Source organism: Crinia signifera, chromosome 6 (genome assembly GCF_055691185.1).
Source record: "Crinia signifera chromosome 6, ASM5569118v1, whole genome shotgun sequence".
Taxonomy (NCBI): domain Eukaryota; kingdom Metazoa; phylum Chordata; class Amphibia; order Anura; family Myobatrachidae; genus Crinia; species Crinia signifera.
In genome coordinates this window covers 276,887,954-276,901,953 of record NC_139222.1, presented here as the reverse complement: position 1 = coordinate 276,901,953, position 14,000 = coordinate 276,887,954, and the positions used below count along the sequence as shown (strand labels likewise).

At 48.1% G+C, this 14,000-nt stretch overlaps 1 long non-coding RNA gene across 2 annotated transcripts; it reads left to right on the top strand.

Moving 5' to 3' along the window:
* Positions 1-899: 899 nt before the first annotated feature.
* LOC146009382 (uncharacterized) lies at positions 900-13,774 on the top strand. Of its 2 annotated transcripts, XR_014444651.1 has the most exons (4): positions 900-1,236; positions 9,561-9,646; positions 10,921-11,089; positions 12,773-13,770. It is a non-coding gene; the product is annotated as an uncharacterized LOC146009382 (long non-coding RNA). The 2 variants fall into 2 exon arrangements; XR_014444652.1 differs by lacking the exon at positions 10,921-11,089 and having other exon boundaries at positions 905-1,236; positions 12,773-13,774.
* The last annotated feature ends 226 nt before the right edge of the window (positions 13,775-14,000 follow it).

Here is a 14,000-nt window from a genome sequence, read left to right as displayed (position 1 = left end):
GGAGTTGATTTTATATAGTGTGGCGAGTGCAGCGAGCCACCGTGTCCGAAGCGTGGCGAGGGGACGCGGTCTCATAAGAAAAACGGGAGCCCAGATATTACATAAGTACCGGATTTTGTCAGAGAGAGTGAACTAGAATAAGGCCCTTAGTGTCCCACATTAAACCTAGATCACATAGCAAGAGACATCAGATCTGTACACGTCTAATGCTGGGTATACACAAGATAATTCCCACAGCCGCTGATATAGTTAACTTTATCAGTATGCCGCAGGAAAAAGATATTGACCATACACATTGAAATCGGTCAGTGACTTCACCCGCCCCCAGCCCTGCTCCGTAGATACAGTCGCTGGCAAGATTGTCAGATAACGATATTGAACTTGAACCCACTGGACATATAAGCGATATATACACCCAGTGTGTACCCAGCTTAACAGTGGTCTGCCAATTTATTGTCATTATGTTGTCTCCCGGCAACATCTTGCCTAAACGTTGGCAGGGGTGGTACGTTTTTTGTTTACCCCTCATCCTGAGCTGCGGACACTTTATACATAAAAAATGTTAATAATCATAGGGACAAGATGACAGTGTGTCTGCTCTGTCATACAATAGGTATTTGGGAGAAGCCTATGAGTCGGAAGATGTACCAAAGCTTGAAGAGAGATAAAGTGGGGAAAGATAAAGTATGTCACTGTTCAAACATACACTGTTCCATCCCTCATCCCAGCAGTTGGCAGCACTGTTTGCAATAAACAATGTGTCAATAAAGATAATTTGCTGCAAAAAAAAAATGGCGGATAAAAAAAAAGTGCTAAACCCCACACTTGTTCCAACAGGCAGTGGGCGGGGCAGGCGGCAGGCGCGCACGTGACGTCAAAGTCTGGGACGCTCCGCCGGACATCTTTGATTTGGGCACCGGAAATCCCGGCGCTGCTGAAGGCGGCTTCGCGAGGCCACTGCCGGCCAGATTAACTCGCCCGACGCGGGGCAACGGACGTCACCAGCGCGGCTGTCGCGATCAACAGCTCCCCGCAGCGTTTACGCTGCCCTCACCTAAGATGGCGGTGGCGGCGGCAGTGGTGGGAGTCTGAGGGCTTGCGCGTACACGCGGCAGGAAGTCTCGGCCGCCGTCGGCCTGGTGGGCGCGCTCCCCCGCGGGGACCGGAAGCGGAAGCGGCGCGAGAGAGGCTGGGGGAACCCGGAGGCTGAGAGGGAGCGCGGCGGTAACGTGTGAGGTAATAGCGATGTGTCTACGGCTCCCGGTGACGTCACCGCCCCCCCTCATGCGGGGTATGGGGGAGTCCTGAGCGCCCCATCACCACGAAGGTGACAGCACGGTGCCTGGGTGTGGGGTGCAGAGTTCTGCCCCTCTAGGTGGTCCTGTGGGAGGGGGGTGTGTGGGGGCAGCTGTATGTTACATGTCTCCGGCCTGGTGCAACGTGGGCAGCACTACAACTCCCAGCTTAGCCCGTAGGTAGTGTCAGGGGCTGCCCCAGGTTATGGGATCTCCCCATCTGTATGTGTGATACCCAGAGATGGCTGCCACTGCCCCATACATCTCTGTGTAGCACTACAACTCCCAGCATAGCCCATATGTAGTATCAGGGGCTGACCCAGGTTATGGGATTTCCCCATCTGTATGTGTGATACAAAGATGGCCTCATACATCTGTGTAGCACTACAACTCCCAGCATAGCCCATATGTATTGTCAGGAGCTGCCCCAGGTTATGGGATCTCCCCATCTGTATGTGTGATACCTACATGTCTGTTGGTTTCCAAAACACCTCTGTGCAGAACTACAAGTCCCAGTATAGCCAGCTGATATACAGTGTATACTGCCCTGGTGCTGCTCAGTATGGGTTCTCCTGCTATCAGTAGTTAACTGCGGAAGCTGGGCATCGTGTAGTTGCAACGCTTCCAACACGGAGTCATGTGATATCTGCCAGATAGGATACTTGAGGTGATGTAAATGTAGCTGATACAAATACTGGTTGTAATTAAAAGCATCGTCCATAAACACGCTATCACCTCAGGTGAGTTTTGACTTGTGTAGACTTTCCTACAACTTATACTGCTTACGGTATTATTTGTTCCTGTATTCTGTGTCTTCCACTAAAGCCTTTATATCATCGGGGCAGCCTTGTTTGGATTCAGTTCTACTGGTGTTTGGGTACCATTGTGTCCAATGTAAATATTAAGTGCCGTCTCTGAATACGCTTCTCAGAGTTGCGTCTTTGGCCGATCCCGGAGACTTGCGCTTAAGGTTTCTCTTTATGATACCCATCGGTTTATCTTGCCACGTCTGTGTGTTGAGCCAACCGGCTAATAATATAGCAGCGACACTAATGAATGTCAGATTAAGGGGTCGGTCCTATTAACCCCGAAGGGTGCGAGTTACCGTTCACGCTGAAAACTGCAACCAAATTAACCCTAACTCGCACCCTTCACAGGGCCAAATTCACTGACATTTGAGCAAATTCGGCCTCGTGTCGTGATGATTCACACTCGGCGAATCATACGCACCCTTCGGGGATAATAGGATCGACCCCTAAGTCTCTTGGTGCTGTCTATTGGGAAAGTTTATTCCATTGAACTTATTCATTGGTTATAACTTACACTGCCAGTCGTCGGCTCTCTCATTGGGAGCAAGTATTCCCAATTGTGCACCTGATCTTTTTTGAGTTGAATGTATTACTTGTGCGCTTATGGGCACAACTGCGACGTCCGATAGCGCGTGTTTCCGTTTAAGGCAGTGGTGAATGTTTACCAATTTTTTTTGCAAGTCTCTATGGAGTGTGAGCTGAGCGCCTTCTCCGGGCCGTTCCTGCGCATGTCGCTCAGAATGTAATCACACCTCCCTCACACCTGTAACTTCGAGAACACACACATAGCGGGCAGGGTCGTATGTGTCCTCTGAGAATGTTGGAAATAAACTTTGGATTAATCCTGCATTTATCCAGCTGTATCCTATTTATTGACCCACGTCAGAATATAGGGTGGAATTCAATTGTTTTCCCTCCTACCCGTACATGTCCGCCGGCCACTATTCAATTGTTTTCCCTCCTACCCGTACATGTCCGCAGGCCACTATTCAATTGTTTCTAAGATAATTTCAGTGTGCCAGTCCCAGGAGCTTAAAAGCGCACAAAGGAGCCGATTCAGACCCGTTCGTTATGGGCCACTTTAATCTCCGATGGGGTTTGAGCAGGTGCAAACATCTGTGGTGAGTTTTACACTCCTCGAGGCGTTTGCTCCATAGGGGGCGGTTGGAGCAGGAGAACACCTGGTATTTTATGGGCATTCACCTGCATATAGAGCGTGGTGGTTGCTTGGGGCAGGCGGCTGACATATCATGATGTCAGCGCCCACACTGAATTCGGGCATCTTGAAATAAGGAAAAAAAATATTTGATTGGCAACGGTGCGGCTGTATGTAATGGGGAAGCGTACACATCCCCTTGCATGCTAGGGAGGGGGGGGGGCGTTCGGCTAGGCGGCTTTTACCTGTTCGCTAGGCTGCAATCACACAGTCTAACAGTTTAATATTGCCCTTAAAGGTAATCCTCCCTGACTACCAATATGTGGACTTGTAGACTAAGCTTGTATCTTTTCTACCTCAGGAGGATGCAAGCCAAAATCCTATAGTCGCTGGTTTACAGCGCAGCTAATTGAATAGCTCCAGGCACTTTTCACGGCATTATTGAACATCACGCTGAATTAAATTGTCACATAGAGATAGATATTGCTTTTAGCCGTGACCTCTTTCCGTTACATCCAGCTCATCCTGATGCCTCTGCGGCTGTCATTAGCCTCATATATCTGTCATTACTTCTTGTGTAAAGCATTTCATATGAAGTGAAAGTGGACTTTATTTGTTTACAGTTTATGACCGTTGTCTTTAGCCGGCTGCATAGTTTCTGGTCTATTATTGAACCTGTAGGTTTTATAAGGCCGAGCCATCTCCTGGGTTCCAACCCTGACCTTCACTGTCTAGAGCATGGGTCCTCAAACTGCGGCCCTCCAGATGTTGTGAAACTACAAATCCCAGCATGCCTTGCCACAGTTTTAACACTCCCTTATAGCAAAACTGTGGCAAGGCATGCTGGGAATTGTAGTTTCACAACATCTGGAGGGCCGCAGTTTGAGGACCCATGGTCTAGAGCCACTGACCCTGAATCATTGTCAATAAAGTGTTGCTACATCGGGTGCCGAACAGCCAGAACTTAGAGGCATTTTGAGGAGCAAGCTCGGATTATGACAGCACATCAGAGGCGCAACTTCGCTCGTTTTAACTCGCTCCTCCATGGGGGTGCACAGACAAAGGAGCAGTGTTGCCCTTTCCTATTAACCAATGATGTGTTCACATTGCAGCCCGAAAGACTGCAGATGTACTGGCATTTCTATTGCGGCAATTATATTATGTGATCCTTCCCATAGCTCCCTGCTCTGTCGGAGCTTACAGTCTAAATTCCCTAGCATTAAGACAGGAGATCATTAAATGATCAAAAAGAGGATGATTCAATTGTCACAGTTTAACTTGACGGAACTGCGCAACAATTGAATTGCTTTGCTGGGCACCATCTATAGGCATCCGGTATTAATATACACATTTACTGTGAGCATACAAACTACACACAGATAAGGTGCAAGTTAGATACCAACCCAGGACCCCAGTGTTGAGACAGCAGTTCTTACCACTGTGTCATCGTGCTGCTCACATTGTAAATGTTCATTGCTTTTATGCAGGAATTTTAGATGCATTCAGCCATCTGCTTTTTCTTCAAACTATTTCAAAACAACAAAAGTCTGCATCTAACGCTGGGTACACGCTGCAGTGATCTGTACTCCCATGAGCCATCACGACGATTGTGGCTGGGTTGGTATTTGACGTCAGTCCCTGCAGCCAGTTTACGAGTGGCCTGCGGAACACCGCTACACACAGCCTGTTGCTCCGATACAGTATATATGCTAATCTATCAGGCCATACTGCAAAACCTACGCGATGTATGTCGTTCACAGGCCTATCGACTATACGCACCTGTTGACCCACTAGCAGTGTTGTCCATTCACTTGAACAGACTATGGCCCTTATTCAGATCTGATCGCAGTACAAATTTGTTTGGAAAATGGGTAAAACCATGTGTACTGCAGGTGGGGCAGATGTAACATGTGCAAAAAGAGTTACATTTGGGTGGGGTGTGTTGAAACTGAAATCTAAAATTGCAGTGTAAAAATAATGCAGCCAGTATTTACCCTGCACAGAAACAAAATAACTCACACATCTAACTCTCTGCACATGTTACATCTGCCCCACCTGCAGTGCACATGGTTTTGTCCATTTTGCGAACAAATTTGTACTGCGATCAGATCTGAATAAAGGCCTATATATTGCACAGTTTAGACCCTGCTTAAGATGGAAGTTTGGTGTTCAGACCAATGTACTGCTATTAGGACTAGTGCCATTTCCTATCGGCATTGGCACGTTTCAGAGGTACGGTAATGACCCTGGTGGCCATACACATGCAGATTTAACTTCAGATCTGGCTGGTTGTAACAAAAACTTGGTTATGGATGAAAGCAAATGACAGTTGACCATTTGCTTGGAAATTCTGGAAAACTGCCAAACTGTCACTCATCCATAACCATGTTTTTGTTCCAACCAGCCAGATCTGAAGATAAATCTTACTAGTGTATGGGCCCCTGAGCAGAATGAAATGCCTATAAAACTCCTACATGCTGATTAAGTATAGTGTGCATCTAATAGTACGCCGGCAATGCTATCTGATGCCAGCCATCATTGGTCCCTGTCTAGAAGAGGGTTGGGAAAAAGTAATCTAGAATCCTGTTGGCAGTCAGCAAAATCTCTGAGCCTCTGGGATGTGCTAAGCAGCCAGGGGGAGATATAAGAACATAAAATAGTATATATAGACTAAAGATTACTCCAAACATTAAACCGCCAGCAGTAAATTTATAGTCGCCTTGAATACACGGCTCCTGGGACTTGTTCAGCCTTTGGCCTAAAATACACCTTGTAATTGTTGTGTAATGACCGAATTGTTCTTGGAAACATTTGTTTGCGTCTTATGTTCCTACACCTTTTTTTTTTTTTTTTTAGAAAGGGATTTTTTTAAATCTTGGTGCTTGCAGCCAGCACGTTGAAGGATGGCAGTATGGGCACGCGGGTGGGTTTGATTCTCATCTGTGCTATCTCTCACTCAGGAAGAGGAGCGATGGGTACGTTGGGTTATATTTATGAAGCCTCTGCTTTTTGGCTGGTTCCAGATGGTGGTGTGATGGAGACCGGTGGAAACAGGCAGTCGGGTGGAAAAGTGCTGGGTGTTTTTGGGATGAGGGTTGTCGTGTTTGCTAAAAAACTTGCAGTGAGTGTGTCAGCTGCCTTCAGGCGCACAACAGTGGCAAGCATAGCCGGCCGTGGTCAGGCGGAGACTCGGCACCTGCTGGAGCAATCTTCGATGGTGGCATATAAAGACAAGCACATTGTTCGTGCACCACACACAGACGTTCAAAGTGGGCTTTGCACATTTAGCTGCGTTGATGTACACAAACAAAGGGGATTTGTAGGCTATTTCCATAAACTCGCAGACAGGTGACTGGCAATAGTCGCTGCTGAGTGTGCACTCTACTCAGCAACACGCCGGCCTGCTTAATGTGAGAGCCGCATTACATTTTCACCTGAAACCGGCCAAGACAGGGTGATTTAGCCACGCACTGCTTAGTAAATATAGCCCGTTAACCACGGAGAAGGGAATGCTGGCGCTCTTGCGTTGTCGTAAAGTCTTGTTGGTGGCCGTGTATCACTGACAGTGTTTGCAGTAATTTTTTTCGTCCAATTGAAACACGGACCAGACCCTGAGCACCGGTAGAACCGTCTTATATCTGTGCACCAATGTCCGCTGTGGACATTTTTATATGTGGTGAGCTATTTTTGTTTATTCTATAACTAAGGCCCAGCTAGAGGGGCGAAGCAGCCACAGAAATAAGTGCCGTCGTTCTGAATTGGCTGCGTCATGTGGAATGAATTACCCAGATGGCTTTCCCGCAGACAGACGTCTCCTGTTACACCCAAGTGCATTTTTTTGTCTAACCTGAGAAATCTCCGATGAGGCCTCTTGTACATGAAATTCCATTGCATCTGCAGCACTGACTTTTACCTTATACCGGGATCTAAGTGAATGCAGGGCCCCCTGTCCCGCTGGGCCGAGGCAGCTCCTACAATGCCCTGCTAGAGAACCTGAGGCCGCTCCCAAATATCTCAGTAAGGGGCACCTTTTCCTTATTTAGCTGCCCCTATCTAATTCAAAGCGAGCTGACGTCCGCTGCGAGCAGAATCTGCCCCCGGTAGTGAACCCGGCATCCGCGCTTAATGGAATTGGCCCCTAACAGTACAGATTCCGTCATCATTTCCCCAAATGCAGGGTTTAAATATTTTGTTAAATCTCCTTTTCACTTGCTGGTATCGCTGTAATTGGTGATAGTTTTACATTTTTATTAGAATTGCTGGAGGTACAGTCAGATGCCACTTCCCAGCATACTGCACGGCTAACGTACTGTCGCGATCCACGTTTCGGTATAGATTGTCACCCGCGGTAACACCCCACTTTTATCCGTTCACGTCGCCTGTGGCTTCTGCTGATTTCTGGGTGTCCTCACTATCTGTCTTGTAGGTGTTACTTTAGGTAGATCTGTGATGTTCGCCCCCCCAGCCCTGGTTTTTAACTGCATGGGGGGGGGGAGTATATAGGAATCTATCCATATAGTGTAACGTTACTTCTTGTCTATTGTATCAGCAGGGGCAAGCAGCATCCTGATATTGTGGCTTCTCTATGTCTGTCCTGTTCCGATGGAGGCTTATTAGTCACCGTATGATTGGCCGGCATATTAGTCTAGATAAGGCATTCCAAACCCCGTCTTCAAGGCACACTAACAATGCCAGGTTTTAGTGATATCCATGGCTAAGCACAGATGATATTACGGGTACGACCTGGCCATGTATAGAGGTAGAAGTCGCCTGTGGACTGTTAGTGCTCCTTCTGGCCAGAATGGGAATCAAACCCAAGACCTCAGTGATTTGAGGCAATAAAACTAACCTCTACACCAGTCACATGCAGAATAACTTCTCACCATGTATTCTAAATGGCAGAAATCCTGATGGTACAAGAGTTTGATTAAACACCAGAATCAAACTATTCGGGAGAAAAGGAGCTTTTCTATTTATGTCAGAGTAACATTGTGCAGTGATCTACTCTAGAGTTAAGGTCCATACACACTGGGCGATTTTGCCCAGCGTGTATACTGACCAATGTTGGGGAAAATCAATGGGCTGAAAATAGCTCAAAGCATACACACTGAGCTATTTTCGCCCGTCCAAGCAATTTTTCCCCGGGGGCGGACGGTTTTCCATAGCAGGAAGCTATGGATAGCCGCGCGCCCTGCTGGTCATCTGCTGGTAATACCAGCAGTTGAGCGGCGGCTGGTGATGATGTGGGAGCGCGCATCAGTGCTCACCGCTGGCCCTAGTGTTTCAGCTAGGCTGTTTTAGTGGGGCGCTGCGCCCTGCCTGATTTATAAAGGGCAAAATGCGCCCTGCCTCTCTGGCAGCGCCCCCGCTAAAACAGCCGGCCTTCCTCCCTGCAGGTGAGACCGGGGAAGCCCTGCGCTGCTGTAGATAGCGATGCTCGCGCTTCCCCGGCAGTGCAAAGCCTTCGGGGTGGCTGGGCCCGCCCCCTTCTGTAACGTCGGCGGCCAGGCCCGCCCCTTTTCTTGACGGCAGCGGTCGGGCCCGCCCCTTTTGTGATGTTGCGGCCTGGTCATGCCTAAAATAGTGACTTCGGCGGGCCCGGTCCACCCCCTTCACGCTGCCCCCCTTTGAAGCGGCACCCTGCCTGTCAAAGTTCCTAGAAGGAACACTAGGCCCATACACACTGGGTGTCTTTTGAGCTGAAAGCACTTCAAACGTCAAAACTGAGCAGCTTTCAGCCTTAAGCTGCTACAGTTACTGCTACAGAAGTAGATGCGGCTATTGCCACTTCACGTCTTAGTCAGTGGTGATCAGAGATCATCTCCTCAGTAGAGTACAGGTGTGGCCGTCCTAGCAGGTATAATACAACCTTAGGGTGGTAGATCATTAATAAGTGACATACTGGATAACTGCAGCCATATAATAAGACTTGCTGAGAATCTTCTGTGTTTTTGAGCATGTTTGGGGTAACCCTACCTGCAGCTGTCTGTAGATCATCCTTACCATTATTCAGTGATACTTTTGAGTGAATCATTTTTGGAATAGGAGATTTGCGTAGATGATATCTGACTCCTCGCCATATTGGTGACGGTGACCAATTATCGAATGAGTGCGCATGGGTACCGATCAAAGTACACATGCGCTATGCCAAACAGCAACATACGTCAGCGATAACAACAATTTTAATCGCATGCTGGTCGCAATTTCGCCGAGCAGAGATCACCTCTGAATCATCAGGTCCTGTGTTAGTTTAGGCGCTGCTGAATGTGCTGACACAGTGTTTGTTTGTTCCTTCTATAGATTCTGCTCAGAATTCCCCATGAACTGACCAGGACAGAACCCTCGCGTCTGCTCTGCAGATCTCCATAAGAAGGACCTGCACGGCGGTAAGTATCTGTGCCATGTTATTGTGTTATCCATCTAATACTGTGATATGGTCCTGGCGGGAGTGGGGGAACGGTGTGTAACTGTCAGCGGCACTAGTACTATGAAGGTGCAAAATGATTTATCTCTCTGGGTGGGGATGTATGAAGGATTGGGAGAGAGATAAAGTACCAGCCAGCTGCTAACTGCCATGTTAAAGGCTGTTTGAATAATAAACAGGTGAGTTGCAGAGTAAAGCTGGCCATACACACGCAGATTTATCTGCAGATCTGTCTGGTTGGAACACAAACATGGTTATGGATGAGAGCAAATGACAGTTGACCATTTGCTTGGAAATGCTGGAAACCTGACAAACTGTCACTCATCCATAACCATGTTTTTGTTCCAACCAGTCAAATCTGAAGATAAATCTTACTATTGTATGGGCACCTTAAGATGCACACCCAAGGCTTCTTTAAACTTGTGTCCTTAACAACATTGCAATCATAAGCCACAGTGTAGGGTCAATATCTTGACCACTGTTCGCAGCATCGGACCTCTGAGTAACCGGGCAAATTACACCTCATCGTGCGCTATATTGGCTAATATTGCAATGGGTCGCAGTGCTCATCTAGTGTTCCCACTGAGATGCAGGGTTTGTAGGGGCGGTGCAGTTTGCTTATGGAAAGGGGGCGTGGCCTGCTGGTGAGGGGCCCATGGCTTCACTAATGGCGGTGGTCCGGCCTGCTCCGTGGGCCGGCTATTTTAACGGCGCACCGCTAAAGGAGCAGGGGTGCCTTTTGCTCTATAACTATCAGGCAGTACTACTGTAAAACAGTTTAGCTTAAACACTACTCATTGTATAGTGTGTAAACCAGGGGTGTCCTAACTTTTTGCAATGAGGGCCAGATTTGGTGAGGTGGAAATGTGTGGGGGCCAACCATTCAGCATAACATTCTTTGAACCATTAATCAGAAGACTAACAAATAATTACCTGCTCTAATTTGAAGGGTGATAATGAGATCTTGACTGCAGTATATAGGCCAGGTTTGGATCAAATACAGTGGTTTTGATGCGCAAGATGCCACGCAGCCTGTGCCCACATTCAATGTATGTCCCCCAGCCTTCCCCCCCTTCACTGTATGTCCCCCACTCTGCCCCCCCTTCACTGTATGTCCCCCACTCTGCCCCTCCTTCTCTGTTTGTCCCCCACTCTGCCTCATTCACTGTATTTCGCCAACCTGCCCCTTCTCTGTATAATCCCTTGTCTGACCCTCCTCCTCTGTATGGCTCCCAGCCCGTTGTGTGAGCCAGATGATGGAGAGGCCAAGCAGACACCCCAAGGAGCAGGGGGAGAAATTGCAGGCCTAGGATGAATTGGGGCCCGGGCGGGGGTTGGACGCTTGCTCACCAGACTACAGTGGCGGCCGGCACCTTCTCACCACTGCAGACAGCAAACCAGCAAGGTAAATGTGCGCTCGCCAGGGGCACCACCTCTAGAGTCCCCTGTCTGATACTCCGTCCGTTTCCGAATGGAGGCTGCGGGCCGGTTAAAATGACAGCCCCCCCAATCCATGACCATCACTGGGTCGATGAGACATCCAGATACCCAGCCTCAGAGTAAACTATAACCGAAGTATATTAGATTCAGTTATCTGAGAAATGGCTGCATTCAGGTCAGAATTCAAACCCTTAGGTTCTCTGGACATTTTATTCATCCCAAATATCTCACATTGTACAAACAATTCTTTCATTTTTTTTTTTTGGGGGGGGGGGGAGGGGGGGGTGCTTTTTACATAAAGATTTTCTATATGTTTGAAATCTGGTATCTGGTTCAATTCCCCTTTGTTTTCTGTAAGTAGGTAACATGATGCGATGCAGGAACACTCTCATCCTTGTTCCGCACCTTCCCTGCAGCAATCTATTGCCCATTGAGTATTATGACCTACATATTATATACTACATGTTATAGACCATGATTGGGAACTGTCGGATGAGCCCCGCTTCTTATATCACAGTCTCATCAATGCCTGACTTCAAGCGTCCCTTGGATTAATACTGGATTGTTTCACTAAAGGGCAATGGGTAGCTCCTGGCACCGCGTGGCCACATTCCTGGTTTTATCACATCGGCAGTTGCTGTTGTGCTTTGTCCCCTCAAATTCTCCGGGAGGCAAAAAGTTGCTAATTGTCCCACAATCGCACTCTGCAGCCTGTTCCCATTCTTTAGCCTGAATGGTGATAAATGCGAATCTCCCCATGAGGTTAATGTATCACTGTTATCATTCTCCACAATGTAATACTGTAGAGAAAATCACTTCGCTGTGGTCTCTCCCCATTTCTATCAATACAACCCTTTTTATGGCAACTATAGTCAGAAAATGATACTCTCGCTTATGTGATTTATTGTATAACCAGCAGTCTCTGCCATATGCACAGCCAGGAGGCCTGCTGGGATCATTAGGGAAGTCACATGGCTCCTTAAAATGCAGGTGTCCATGAACCCTACTCCACCACAGGACTAGGCTGTGCCCTTTACGCCCCAAGGTTGGTTGAAGCTCACCTGCCTCCTTTCCGGATGAGCGATTCTCTGACGTGTAGGGAGGAAGGAGTCCCACGTGTTTATGGAAAAGGTGGCCCATATTGGTCTGACCTTCCAAGATAAGCTAAAGTAAAAAAAAAAACAAGACTTAAGTTAATCAATGGGGATCATGGCCCAGCAAAATTCCAAGACTAAAGGGATAAAAATGAAATTGTAGCATAAAAGTAGTAAATGACCGTAATATACGGCTGGGGTAGTTCAGTTGGGTATGACGGTCAATATACCGACAGATGGAATTCAGGCCACCAGTACTGTCAGCCGGGATCCCGACTGTCGGGCGATTGAACAGTCAGGATTTCGGGGTTGGTATACTGACTGCTGGGATCTCGACCGTTGGCCAGTTATCTGGCACCTGTTCATTTATTGGCGGTTATGGTATAGCGGGTCAACCGGTTGTAGAATCGACCATGTTATGTTTGATCACCCTTAGTTGATCCCGCTAAGTTAGATGGCTAAAGATAGTCAGCGGCCGCTAGTGCGGAAGTAATGCTAAGTTTACAAATGAAATGTGCCCGTGGAAAGGTAACCCTTGTTCTTTCTCCTTCCAGGAGCCATGGAGGAGTCACATTTTAACTCCTATTTCTGGCCGGCTGTCCCCACAGTCTCTGGACAGGTAAGTGTGAGCCAATACCCTCACTCTCCTGTAGAGGGAGCCGGAATGCAGCCTGTATTCCACGTAGCATTTATGAATGATTTTGCTTTCAAAGACAAATCTATCGTACTGTAATGATTTACACAGGAACTATCGGAGAGAACTATGTGGGTTCCCTGATTGATACATGCAAGAATGAACACCAAAACAAATGTAACATCGGCAGTGATCCAGCCTGATGCTATCTATCTCTTATATATTTAACCAGATCTGTCCCTCATCCCCTGTGTGTATAACGAGTGATTGACAGTGTTATACACACATCGTTTCTGCCTTAGGATAAACCTCCCCCCCCCAGCCTTACACACAAACCCGCCCCCCCTAGGGATAGACCAGCGTTATACACACCACCACCCCCTTGGAAAACACCGCCCCCAGCCAGGGCTACAGCACACGCCCACCATCCACCATTATAGAAGAGCAGACGCTCGCTGTCCTTTGTATAGCTGCAGTGTAGGCCAGTCATTGGCTGTGGGATTCTCCTATCTGGTAGAAGAGCAGAATCTCGCTGACGTTTGTATAGCCACAGTGTAGGCCAGTCATTGGCTGTGGGATTCTCTTATCTGGTAGAAGAGCAGACTCTCGCTGACGTTTGTATAGCTGCAGTGTAGGCCAGTCATTGGCTGTGGGATTCTCCTGTCTGGTAGAAGAGCAGGCGCTCGCTGTCGTTTGTATAGTCGCAGTGTAGGCCAGTCATTGGCTGTGGGATTCTCCTGTCTGGTAGAAGAGCAGGCTCTCGCTGTCGTTTGTATAGCCGCAGTGTAGGCCAGTCATTGGCTGTGGGATTCTCCTGTCTGGTAGAAGAGCAGACTCTCGCTGTCATTTGTATAGTCACAGTGTTGGCCAGTCAATGGCTGTGGGATTCTCCTGTCTGGTAGAAGAGCAGGCGCTCGCTGTCGTTTGTATAGTCGCAGTGTAGGCCAGTCATTGGCTGTGGGATTCTCCTTGTCCGGTATAAGAGTATCCGCCGGCTGTCTGTTGTACAGCTGCAGTGTGGGCCAGTCATTGGCTGTGGGATTCTCCTTGTCCGGTATAAGAGTATCCGCCGGCTGTCTGTTGTACAGCTGCAGTGTGGGCAGTATCTTCCCAGAGGGGCTTCTCAATGCATTAGGTGCTTTTGGACC